The 14,327-nt window shown below is 40.8% G+C and overlaps 1 protein-coding gene across 1 annotated transcript in view; it reads right to left on the bottom strand.

Annotated features, from left to right (window-relative positions):
• The window catches only part of ush2a (Usher syndrome 2A (autosomal recessive, mild)), a 1,147,097-nt gene that overhangs the window by 313,221 nt on the left and 819,549 nt on the right, over nucleotides 1-14,327 (bottom strand).

Here is a 14,327-nt window from a genome sequence, read left to right on the forward strand (position 1 = left end):
CACTGTGGCAATGTGCTGCAGCGAGCGCGCGCACATGGACAGGCTGCTGCCAGGTTGAAACAGACCGCCAAATCAGAACACCCAGCAGGCGATCTCACTGTCACGTCACCCACGTGAGCTCTGTTCCACATGACGCGGTGTCCTGCGGCAGTCGGTTAGAGACGTGCCAGTAGATGTGGACATGAATGAGACAAGTGAACTGCTTCTCATTCATGTCATTTCATGACTGTATTTCTGTGACCATGGGTCATCTACAGAGGAACACACGGATCATATTTGTATTGTTTGCTTTATAAATGCTTTTGTTTTTGTTTTTTTTTTACACATAAGTGGCGCATAGTGGTCCCACAGGTTCCGGCTGATTTTATTTTATTTTTTTAGATTCCACATTTTAATTTGTTCATGCCATTTCAAACACAAAACATATTTCAGGCCTCTGTATTATTAAGATTTTGAAAATTAGCCTCCACAAACTCAAACTGAAAGCAAATCTCTACAAACCAGATAAAAAATAAATAAAAATATCAAAGCTAAGATGATGGGCTGCATAAGCAATGGCACCCCCATCAGTACAACCCCAGTTCCAATGAAGTTGGGACGCTGTGTAAAATGTAAATAAAAACAGAATACAATGATATGCAAATCCTCTTCAACCTATATTCAACTGAATACACCACCAAGACAAGATATTTCATGTTCAAACTGACAGACTTTTTTGTTTTTGTGCAAATATTTGCTCATTTTGAAATGGATGCCTGCAACACATTTCAAAAAAGCTGGGACAGTGGCAACAAATACTGGGAAAGTTGAAAAATGCTCAAAGAACACCTGTTTGGAACATTCCACAGGTGACCAGGTTAATTGGAAAAAGGTGAGTGTCATGACTGCGTAATATGCATATGTCGCGGACATGACTGAGCGAAGCTCGTCAGCATCTCACCAAGTCATTTAGGTCCTTCAGACTTTATTTTGAGTAAATGCTTCAAGGGAGCATTAGCATGTCAAAAACCTTTCAGCTTCTGGGGGGCTTTGCCCCCCATACTCCCCACCTTTTTAAGCATTTTTCTTTTTTTGCTTTTCAGCTGACCCCCCTCATTATAGCCCTCTTAACCCTCTGCCACTTTAAGCATTTTTATAAATGTAGATGTAAATTAATATTCAAAGTTTTCAGCTCATTGACAGTAGGGCTGTACAATATGGCCAAATTATTTTATCTCAATATTGTCATATAAATTGTCATGTAAATGTCACTTATATACATGCTGTCCATATTTTTGAGCTGCTGAGGTGGGTAGGGAGAGTTCCCATTGGATAAAAAAGCTTTTCAACCTACCATCCCTGGTTCTCAAGACCAGGCACCTAATTGGCTCTACTTTCTCTCTCTTTTAAAAAAAAAAGATATTTAGGTGTACCTTAGTAAACGAGTAGAGTTCCACCGTAGATTAGAACGTATAATAGAAGATATACCTTTCTGAATTTTCATATCAGTATGACATACAATATGACTATGATTTGACACAAAGTGCAGCAACAGTGAAAATTAAACATTCTTAAACAAAAAGGTAATAATACCATAGTCATTTTGCACTCATCATAAGGTTAGGATACAGTGCCCTCCAAAAGTATTGGAACACTTGGATTTTCACACATTTTAATTTGTTTATGCCATTTTAACTACAAGAAATACAAAAAAATAAAGAATAACAATTTCTAAAATTATCTTCCTCAAACTCAAACTGACAGCAAATCTCTAAAACCTGATAAAACCTGTAATTAATATTCAGTTAGGGGATGGATACTTGAACGTTTCCAAGTCACAACAGAGAACAATTTTCTGAAAAAAAAAAAAAAAAACCTTTCCAAGGCACTATAACATGTTATGTTCTGCAACCTAATAGCCAACAGTACAGACTGCTCAAGTTATCAATCACTGTCATCAAACTGGCTTTTAAAGAATCAAATCCAAATAAATATTGCACCACAAGTCAAATCAGGGAGCATTCAGTTTTACTGCACATCATCACATCCACCACTCCAAGGAACTGGTCTTGGTCCTAGATAGCAACCACCCAGTCAGACAAACCCTTTTGAATGTAACAATCCCTCTTCCACAGGCAGGTAAAAAATGGGTGACCCCTTTGCTTTCTCCAGGCACTGGGATTCTCAACACTGAAGGACCTACATGTTGGATCATGCACGGAGAAATGTGTCACATGTCCACAATGTCATACGTGACACTCCTTGATATGTCTTATCTGAGTCTTTTAAAGTAACATTTCATTTGGCAAGAGACCTAGCACAAAAGACATAATCACCTCAGGCCACTGGTTGGTATCCAGTTCTAACAACTATTCAGTAAGGGCCCTATCTCACTGGGCTGCAACAACCTGTGAACGGCATTTGTGAAAGAAATCGCTTGATTTCACAGGGCATCGCAAGCTTTGCGCTTGTATTTTGAATTGTTCAAAGTTTTTAACAAACAGGTAACAAGAAGTAACAAGACTCCTCCCAGTATGTCCCCAGAGCCATCTCTGGTCTCATGCAACCCTCTGAAGGCACTTGCTGGGACTCTTGAGAGAACTGTGGGGCTGGGCTACATGCACGAGCTGCGGGGGAGCACGCCACAATAGCAGAGATGGCCGGAGAGGAACAGCTGCTTCTGGAAGAAGCAGAGCTGCTGTCAGCCTAGCTGCAGTTGCAGCAGATGTGCCGAAAAAGTGCTGATGTCCACCTCTTCCGCAATTTCTTGGATAATCACACGACGGTCCCACATCATCACAGCGTTCACTTTGGAAATGATCCGGTCGTTTCAGCATGTTGATGCTGATCGGAGCGCGGTGTGCCCTCCACCGGCCGTCTTTAAACTGGTTGTACTGCTCCTTAATCTGTGTGATGCCCAGAGAATCGTCACTGAAAGCCATCTGAATAATCCAAATGGTTTCCACCTGGCTATTGTCCAGTTTGTGGCAAACTTTGATGCAGTCGCGCTGCTCCAGTCGTTCCGCCATTTCCTTGCAAAGAAAAAAACGACGAGAGACTCCACCCATCCTCACATAAAGGCTGCTTACAAGCAAATGACGCAACCGACAGGCGTGAAAAAAATCACGCATGTGCACGAAGGTTCAAGGTTGGCGCATGCAAGCACACGTTATTCAAATCCATCAGGTTTTGAAAAAAATAAAAAGGTCCGATACTTTTCTAACAGACCTCGTATGACAACATACTAAATGGTACACTCTGCTAAGATCCAGCTCTTTAAACTGGGAAGATCTTTCTGCTAAATGCTGTGCCGTAGAAACGTGATGACATCTGCCCATCAGACCCAAAATGAAGGAGGACGTGTCTCTGCCAAATCAACGTGCAGATCCACCTAGGATATCCTGTGGAGACCAAGAGTCAAAAAAACAAGGGAACAGCAAAAGGGACTCACTGTGTTATTGCATAATAAATCAAATCAAATCAAAGGACATGCACCCCTGGAGCACTGCTGGACATCGCTGCATCACGGAGAAGAGGCTTGTCCAGCACGTGAATGAGCACTGTGCGTGGACCTCGGAGCCAAGGACAAAAGGATCATATGGGCATGGGGGGGTGTGCGAATCATACACTGGACATGGAAAAGAGGACACTCGAGCTAGCAAGGACATCATTCTGCAAGTCAGTGAGTGCACTGTAAACTTTATTTATTTCTTATTATTTGTTTTAGTTTATTTTGCCTTTACTAGGTACAGTGAAACAATTTTGACAGTTTATTCACATGGACAATAGCAAGACAATAAGAGATGAACACTTTGCGCGCAAATGTGTCATCATTTCTGCTGACAGTGACCACTTCAGTGAGATACCAACTGTGACATTGTCACTCGTTCATGTGTTTGGTCACTAATTCGCGTCTGCAACTGTTCTCCATCAGTCATGCCCAGTGAGATAGGATCCTAAGACAGGAAGCAACATGATTCCACAGACTTGGACCTTCATTCTCCTGCAAAGATATCTGCATTGCCAAGCACCTCTGCCCAGTGACCTCATGATTCCATGAGCTCACCCCACATGTCCAAACCCAGAGACATGAATGTCATTGTAATGATAAGCGAATCTCTCTGCAAATTCAACACTTTTGCTTCAAACAGATCAATTTCTAACGGCTGAGTCTAAGATATCCTTCAAAACCTGAATCACAGTCTTGATCCACGACAATCACAAACCCAGATGCTCACATTCCTCACTTAGTTTCTCAAGTGCTGCAGTGAGTGTTCCACAAAGATCTCACTATCGTCTGCCAAAAAAACATCTCACAAAGCTCAATATCGGGAAAGCAGAATTCTTGTTTCTGCTTTCTGTTGGAGTAATTCTACTACTGCCTTCCGACAGAGGGTGGCGTGAGCCATTTGGAGCCATATCTCTGGAGAAGAAGAACCTGCAGGAGAGCACCACAAGTCTTGTCTTTGGAGCCTGGTGACTGGCGCGGTGCTGAGTAATCTTCCACTGTGTAGTGCTGTCCAAGTTCAAACCCAAGGTGGCTCATGTGAGTGGGCACATGGAACATATTGCAGTACAATTGTAAAATATTCCCCATAGTTGACATTAGTTGCAGGTCTAAAGGATAAAACAATTGCACAGGGCGCTGTCCTCACCTCTGTGCTCCTGACAGCCTGTGGCATCATTTGTGCCAGTCATTAAAGTAAACCTAATAGAAAAGCCATCACCATAAATACATTAACAGAGAGAAAAATGTCTTCCTGTGTTTAGGGAGTACTTCATCTTCTAAAGCAGCCAGGCGCTGCTGTTTGGAAGCTGCTACTGTTGGCCATTTGCTACTCATAACTGATGAAGAGCATTTGGAAATGACCTATGTACACATACATACACATACATGTACACATACCTAAATGACACCATGAGAAGCTGGTAAGAACAATTTGTCAGAAACACTGGTAGAAAACGACCATTTGAAGGATGCTTGTCAGTGCAAAAAGAATCATGTAAACAAACCAGATACATGTGCAAAAGGAAAGAGCTGCACACAAAACATGAAGCAGGCTGCAATAACTAATAAGCCATGCACACTTGCACACAGAAATGCATCTACAGTACTTTCACAACTCCATCAGGCTCAGAGTGAGCTAGCTTAACTACTGGGATAATTTCCCTCAAGCAAATGGTCGCTGTGCCCTTGAAAAACATATTTGATTATTACTTTTTCTCCCCCTCCTCTTTTTTCTTTTAGCATCATCACAGCCATTTTCATCACGCACTCTGATGATGGCACGGCAAGGCGCGTTAAGATAACACCCCGGCACCGCCAGGCTTTTAACACTTAAACGGTGAAAAGGGATATTCAGATTTGTCCTTGAACGTTTGGATGGGGCCTGCTGGGCTGGGACAGAGGGAGGGAGTAAGGGAATAGTTAAAGGAATGCACACTCTTTTAGAGTCACTTTAAGAAGAAAAAGAAGATGCGAGCAGACATTCAGGGCAGCATGCACAGTGATGAGGAAGAGTTAGAAACTGCACACTATAAAAAAGTGTGAAGGAGAAATGATGAATAGAGCATGCAGATTGAGGCAGGGGATTTAGGGAGAGTCAGGGAGCAACGGGAGGCCAAAGACACCTCAGAATTTCCTTTAACCACCGTCTAATCTCACCTAAATCTTCGTCAAACATTTTACATACAAACTATGCGAGGAAAGGAAACAAAATAAATAGCTTCAAAGTTGAATATGCAGCCCAGGAAGAAATGCTGTAATGAAACTCAGACACTGGTTTTCTAAAACAAACACTTTTTAATCTACTTGAAAGTAAAATTAAAGCTGTTTAAACAAACAGTGATTTGGAAGGGAGGGATTTATCATGAAGACTTTGTGTCATTCTGCAACAGCTGGGGATGGAAAGGATTATAGATCATCTCATAATACCTCAAAGACGTAAAAACGCCACAATAGCAGTTTGGCCTGTTGTGACAGACAAGTCCTTATTGAGTAAAGTAAAACCCACCAGCGTAGGTAATGCTACACACAGTATTATAACTTACAGGCAAATGTTACGGGCAGGTGACAAAGTGGAGTTTTAATTTCTGCCTTGAACTCCATCACATAATATATTAAAGTAAGCCCTCTTCATGCTGCCCTTTCCCATCACTCATTAAATTATTTTACATCATCTATAATAGTGTCTCAGATCATACCCTGTCAATAGTAAACATACGGTATCTCTTTAGACTGGGGCTTTGCTAATCTTACTTTTATATGAGACATATTTGAATAGGTTGTCTTTGCACAAAATGACACTTTACTACAGGTAAAAATATGTTATGGAAAAGTTCAATTCAGGTTTTTGAAAAGAAAAGTAAAACACACAGCACAGAAACACATCTTGCTGAAATAATATGTTAACTAACATTACATATTCCTGTCCTTGGACCCATATCTTCCACATATACACAATTATCATTATCAAGCACAGTGCCCATGATCTCCACATGACAATATCACAATACTTCTTGTAACTCATCTGTTCCCCTATATATATATATATACTGGATGTAAGGATTAAACAACTCGAAACCATTAGCATTATACGGTTTGAATGCATGACGCGGAGTCTAAAACATCACGACGCGAAGTGCATTCAAACCATATAATGCACGGCTTCGAATTGTTTAATCCGCTTATACCATGGTCCCACACACACACAAATATTTATTTAACTTTTTTCGTGTTCTCTTCTTCTTTCCCGTCTTCAATCTTGTCCAGTTCGTCCGATGTTAAATCTTAACGCCGTTGCATTTGCTGTTCTCGTTTGCTCTCCTCCTCTTTCTATTCCTCAAACATTTTATTTTGGCCAAAAATATTAAAATTCACTTGGAAATCCATGTTTTATCGTGTTTCTGTCATTCACCTGTCAAAACACAGCTGATCTGCGCCAACTGATTTGCGCGTTGCTGTGGTGACGACCAGAGTGGAGTGATATTACAGTGATATTACAGTGATATTACTCGTCGAAATACGTGTGCATATATATATATATATATATATATATATATATATATATATATATATATATATATATATATATATATGTAAAACTCCAGGCAGGTATGCTACTGCTGTTGATAGCTGCTGCTGGCTCTGTGCTAACAGAGTCAGATGACGCGTGCAGACTTTCAAAGAAAAGAAAAGCATAAATACCCCATTCTCCCATCAGAGGGCCCAGGACTCTGCATGTGAAATTCTACCTGAAGAAGGGGTGGCCCAAAGCCGAGCATGGCCAATATCATGTACATCTGAATGGCAATTTCAATAAAATGTCAAGTTTTGTCATAAATAAAAAATATATCACAAATAACTCACCTAATTGTGTCCATTTTTTGTCCTTTTCTCATTCATTAAATGTATTTCATGTAATGTAATTTAATTTCACGTGGGTGTTGAACCAACTTTCTTCAAAAAAGGGGGTGGGCTGATGCTTGGCTCTGGACCCTCTGATGGGCAAATATGGTATCTTTCTAAATCTCACCGTGGGTGTGCTGCTGTGGACTGTGGCATCACCATCACACTGTGAGACACAGTGAGACAACGCAAATTGTTTTAAAGCACTTGGAACTACTGCACAAAACAGCAGATTAATGGTTCGCCACATCCAGCACTGATATAACAAAAAAATATGGGGATGGGATTTCCAGTACACATGCCGAATGTCTTATACTGATCAACAATACCATAACCTACCATCCCTGGTTCTCAAGACCAGGCACCTAGTGGCTCTACTCTACTCTATTCCACTGTTCCTTTTTTAGATATACCTTAGTATATACTAGTATAGTTCTATCTTAGAACTGGAATATATTACAAAACACATACCTTACTAAATTTTCATGACCTGGGGCAGGCCCCTACTCCTCAGCTGTGTTTCTCAAGTGTCATTAAAAAAGTTATAAAACTTTGTGATTCTTTTACATATTCAGTGTGATGGTTTTCTTGTGAAACACAGACAGCTGCTGATTTGAAAGCCGCTGAATCAGAACTGTTCATTTGCATCCCGAGGGTCACTTGCTTTAGCAGGGTGCTTGGAGTTAAAATTTGGAGAGAAAAAAATGCATGCACATATGCTCCCTGAGATCTGCCAGTGATGACTAGGGGAATTCTAACAATAAACATGCACATTCAATTTTGCTTGTACTCAAATATGATATATATATTGTTTTCACCCATGCAGCTGGTGGCATGGAGGCTTGTGATGGTGAGACGGAGAGATCTTAGTCTTTGGGGATCCTTCAATATGCTCGTGTGAATTTTCTCTGTGATATACCCACTCACTGTTAAAAGTGATACATTTCACAAAAAATGCATTTGTATTTTTCACTGAATTGTATTTTTTTAACCAGTGATCAGGCTTTGCAGGAGGATGGTAGGATTACATAAATAATGAGCACAACACTTTACTTTAGCTGTTTCCATGCTAAGCACCTCGTGACGACAGTGGGGTTTTTTGTTTTTTTTTGGGTGAGTACTGATGGGCCTGAAAAACATTCCAAGGGAAACTCTCTGGGCTTTTCATATGCTTTCCATAATTTATCTTGACATAAAGCACTTTGAACCACAATATAATGATAAAGCTAATTATTACTGTCTATATACTAATACTGGACAATGTCTGTGCGTGTGTGAGATTATGAGGTCAAGGTTTCCAGAGTTCTACTTTGTTTCAGTGTGCACATTACCTTGAAACTTTTCACACACCTTTACTTCAGTACTGATCACTGCATACTTACTTTTCATTGCAACCCTACCCGATACATTGTTCACGTAGCTATAAGTGAGTAAGACTGCAGGAGTACACAACTTGATTTGTGATTAAATTATTTTAAACATGTGAAAACCAAAAACATATAAAATATCCAGAGTGTAGTTCCAACTCCTGGCTCATTTTGCTGCATTTCTGTTGGCTAAAGTGACGTTGATTCTATTTCATTTGATTTTCACTGGCAGCTTTTCGACTTCAAATTAAATAGTCCAAAAGCATGCATGTGCACGTATGTGCGAGTGTTATTGTAGCTTGGTGCAGTATATTTTTGGACGGGTGCGTATGTGTGCACATTTTTTAGATAGTATGTGTGCACATTTTCTTATCCTTGAATGTTACTGTGAGTGTGTGTGTGTGTGTGTGTGTGTGTGTGTGTGTGTGTGTGTGTGTGTGTGTGTGTGTGTGTGTGGTGTGTGTGTGGGTGTGTGTGTGTGTGTGTGTGTATGTGTGTGTGCATGCAAGCAGGAAGGTGTATCTGTTGCCAGACGGCTGTCTTCTGGCATTGCTTTTCCCCCGCAGTGTGTGTGTATGGTTGTTGACAGTGTGGACGGTAATGTGTGATAGATCGCACTTCAGGGACCCCATAATCACATCAGCCTAACCTAGTATATCAGCTGGGCACAATGGGATACCCTTCACTCCTCCTTTAATCTGCTCCATCTAACTCTTCACTGTTCTTCTGTTCTCCCTCCCTCACTTTGTGTCTTTCTCTAGTTTACATTATTTTTCCTTATTTTATGGATACAGAAGAAGACATCGATTTGCAGCTTCTTCTTTTTCATCTTTCTTTCCATATTGCTTTTGTTACAGTTTGCCATCTACAGAAATGTTTCCTTTTAAGTGTATGCTTCATTTTAATTACTGCATTTTTAACTGGCAACGCCTTCCTTCATTCCTTCTTGCACATTCATTCATTTTTAGTGTAGTTTATAGTCTTCCATTTTTTTTCTTTTGAGCCCACACAACTTTTTAAATACATTTTATTTACAGCTCCCCCCTTCTTCATTCCATCCTTCCTTAATCTTTTTCTCCCATTCCTTATCCCTCTCCTTCCTTCTCATTCCACATCTTTCCTTTCTTCTTTACAAAAACCTCTCTCACTGCATCATTAAAGATACAAAACCCTAGACGTGGTGAGAGACAGCAATCAGAAAGACAAGTGCCAAGGTTAAGTAGCCTTTCCTATAATAGGTGTTGCTGTGTGCATGGTGCATGTGTTTGTGTGAACGCCTTGAAACAGACATGTGGGGTTGAGGTTGCATGGCTGGACCCAGAGCCCCCCGACCGTGCAGTGCACCCGGCAAATGGCCCTTAGCCTTGCTAGCGCTGCTAGCCTTATGATCCATCATACCATATGTTCTCAACGGGGAAGCTAACGCTAATGACTGATGAGTGGATGGGAAGGGTGCAAAAAAGGAAGGAGGGGAGAACAGGGTGAGGAGGACAGGAAGAAGGAGCGGTGGTAAGAGAAGGGGGTGTAAGAATTCAGAACAAGAAGTAGTGGAGGTGGACAAAAAATCGGCGAAACAATAATTACAACGTGACTCAAGAGAGGAAGAGATGGCAATAAAAGAAGGAGGTGAAGATAAAGAGGAGGAATGGAGACATATGCACTTTGGGGGGCCTTGTCAAATGAAGAATGACCACATGGCCTGCTCAGTTGAAACAGAAATGGGGAATTTTGGAGAGGGAGCAACAGAAATACAGTAGATGAGACTAAACAAACAGCAGCATAGAAGAATAGAACACTGAACTAAAATGTTTAAACAAGTTTACGCTTCTGTTCTTTACACTGCTGAAGTTGGCAATGGTGCAAAAAGACAGAAGGGAGAGGAAAAACTGCAAAAACTTGAATGATCACAGAAAAACAGGATTGACACTTTTTTGTACTGACTTACTTCCTAAGTGCACTTTTGGAAGCACACGTGTATTTTTTCATTAGTCGAGGATGCGAGTTTGCAGAGTAGTTTACAGTGCACTGCAGGCTTGCTCATATGGGGCCACTGTTTATCTATGATGAATAGAGTCCACGTGTTCGTTACTGGCACTCAGTACTAAAAAAAAAAAAAAACCTGCCAAGAGTGCCCTGTTGACTGTGTATGTGTCTGTAATATGTCTATATGTGTAAAAAGCGTGTGTTTCTGTATGTGTTTGTGTGCATTTGTCCTGCTGTGTGCTTGGCAGTACCCTCAACGGTGCCATCCCGAGTGCGTTTCATCATCATCTGCCATGACAAAGATGTCTAATGACACACACACACACACACACACACATAGTCCCATCTGTGCCATGGTATCTGGGTGCTTTGGGACACCACAGGAGAGAAGAAAGGGAAACGACCCTGCGTTCCTGCACCATGTGTCTACCTCAGCAGCCCTTTTCTCTTCTTTTTCTCGAATCCAGCCAATATTAAGACATCATCAGGGTCTCAGAGCTATCAAAATTTTAGCCAGTAAATGTTTTTACAATAAATGCATGCATCATGCAAAGCTGCATGCATTTGTATGTGTGCAGCACATCCTCATTCTGAGGCTTATAACGATACCTTGTGTAGCGCATGGCCTCGATTCACCCTAATTAAATTAGTACATTAATGCTGTCTCAACAAAAACCTGAGTTTTGAACTGCAGACAGAGATGGTGTCTTCACTCTCAGTTGGGAAATTCCTAAGTCATTTGGTGATCTGAAGATAAGCTTGAAGACATCCCCCATGGGCCAACACTGTGCTCACAGCAAAACAGAACTGTTTATTTTGGTACCCACGTGTGAGCCGATCTAGAATTAACCAATTTTGTTACATCTTTATGGTGGACAAAACCTGCGTGACGTCACCCATACGTTTTCTATAGAGACCCAGAACAGCTGATATGAAGTGCACGTTTGGGCATCACCATGCTGGCAGCAGAGGCCACACTAATTCATGATGAACTCATTAATGCTTAAAGGGGTAACTAACCTAACAGGTGGATCTGGGGTTTATTAAATCATATTTTGGGGACTGTGCGGTATTTCTCCTAATGATTTTCTTTGGTGTGGAGATTACAAGCTATGAAGCGCTTATTTTCTCAGTAATTGTACACTAACAGGACTTAATGGATGAGACTACTGACAGTGCTAACGGCGTTAGCATACAACATTAAACAAGGTTGCAGAATCTCACGCATCTTCCGTTACACTCACGCTTTTATCATCAATCTCACGCTCTCATGCACAAGCAAGAAATGTCACGGCAAAATAAAAATATCTCCCGTTAATTTTTTGTTGATGACTAGATTAGACTAGACCAAACCACAGCACATTGTTTCTTAATGAAAGGAGAGGAGTTTAAGGCACACACCCGAAACAGCTGTTAACATCTGCTGACAGCATTCTGAGTGCAGTATTCTGTGATTGATGATTTGTTGAAAACCTTGCACCTGATACCTCAGCTGCATGTGAAGAGTTCAGAGAGAGTTCGAGCATAGGTTCAGAGCTTATGGTTCTGAGTGAGCCACTGATGCGGCATAGAAAGTTTTGGATGACAAGGTAAGCCCATAAAAAGCTTAGCAAATACAATTGGGTCCATTGCCACTACAGACAGAGCCTCATCAGACTAATTGTGTGCTGAGACAGTAGGCTACAGACTTCAACTAGTTGCAAACTAGGTAATTTAAAGGACATATTATACGTTATTTAATGTGTTGGTTAGCAAGTATTCTTGATTGTAAGTCTATCTGTGCATATGCGCTGAAAACGTGGTCGCTGATGCTTTTATTGATAATTATCAGTGATGAAGAAACTGAAGCGTTTTGAACCACTGAATCAATATGAATCAATATGAAGCAACAGGCAACATATTGACCAATCTAAATTCGGCTAGGCCTATGTGGGTCCGGGGTTATGCAGAGAGGAGAAAGTGAATGATCTTGTTCTGCATAATCTGCAATCTCCCTTGATTACGCTTGGTCAGGCCAGAATAGCAGGCTACACTGGCATAGTCCATGTGACACTGGATCAAGTTCTTTTGCATGCAAATTCAAATCTTTGGCCTGTCTGTATAAGAAATTTAAGTTTGCATTTGACTTGCTGATTTGTCAGCTATAAGACTGCCAGATAAGGTCTGATCTAAGTCAAGACCAATATATTTTACACACGCTTTACTCATAATTTTATTACCAGCACATTACATTTAATGTGTCATTCCAGTTAGGTGTTTAAAGACATTAATAATATACTTGTGTTATAATGTGATTGTGCCATCATAAACTACTGTACGTACATAATAGAGCTATAAATTGTGAAATGTTTGTTCAACTAGGGACTGTTATGACCATAGTTGTACAAAATGAAGGGGATCTGGGGGCTTCAAAGGTTTTTTAAATTCAAAAACAAGATCATTTCAGCGGTGTTAGGTTTGAGTCTGTTCCTCTTCTCTCCAGTTTTCAAGAAGGGAACAGAAGTTGCTGGCATATGAAGACAGATTTTGTCCATCTTGTAAAGGGCTGCCTCCATCCTCCCTAACTTTCCTTGCAAATTCACTGCAGAAAATGGTTCTGGGGAGCATTAGTATGGCTAAAGCTGGGGAGCATTAGCATGACTATAACCTTTCACCTTCTGGGGAGCTCACCCCCCAACCAGGGCCCTCTTCACCTCCAGCCATTTTAAGCATTTTTCTTTATTTGCCTCTCACATGCCTGTAGATGGGCTTGCTGAAAGGAAGGATCATGGACGTGGAGTGGAGAAGAATCAAACACAGTTTCCCTTTTATTATCATTTTTATTAGTAAATGAAGACTTATTTTAAAATTAGGGTTAGGGTTACAAAAACATTTTGGCGCGCGCTATGTGCCTGCAGAGTCTCACTCCAGCCAAGGTTCTAAAGTTGGCAACCCTGCATTAAATCTGATAAGAATTTCACTCAGCATAAATATTACAGCAGAGATGTCTTGGATGATTCATTAGGGCGTTTCACCACACAACAAGCCATATTATTCCAGGTGTTTGTAATAAAATACTCCAAACAAAACCGACACAGCCTCCACAACAGTTAGCAGCCGCATGGAGTGGACACTGAGCTAAGGTGACAGTGAGAGGCGGAGACGCTCGGGTCAGCTGCTGTTACTCAAAGTGACACGCCCCCAAGCTTCCAGAACTTTATGGCTTAAAATATCTTGAACTAAGAAGTTAGAAAAAAAATTCTCCCCCATATAGTTGTCATGGAGGAGGAACTATCTATTGAGAACAAAAATATTTTTTGCACCAGGCTGTAAACACATTTCCACTCTAAAGTTGGACATTTTAATATGAAGTCCTATGGAAAGTGCAGTCTTTTGGAGCCAGCCTCAAGCTGTCAAGTCAAGAAACTGCAACTTGTACTTCTGCTCGGGCTTCTTCTGACACCATCAAAGTTTACCACTTGGTCACAACCCACTGACATCAGCACAATGATGCGTTCAGAGATATTGTAGATGTTCTGTGAAAAACTACAGTAATGTAATTTTTGTTTGACTCCAGATTCAGTTCAGGTTAGTTTTATTAATGTATGAAA

This window comes from Thalassophryne amazonica, chromosome 2 (genome assembly GCF_902500255.1).
Source record: "Thalassophryne amazonica chromosome 2, fThaAma1.1, whole genome shotgun sequence".
Classification (NCBI taxonomy): Eukaryota; Metazoa; Chordata; class Actinopteri; order Batrachoidiformes; family Batrachoididae; genus Thalassophryne; species Thalassophryne amazonica.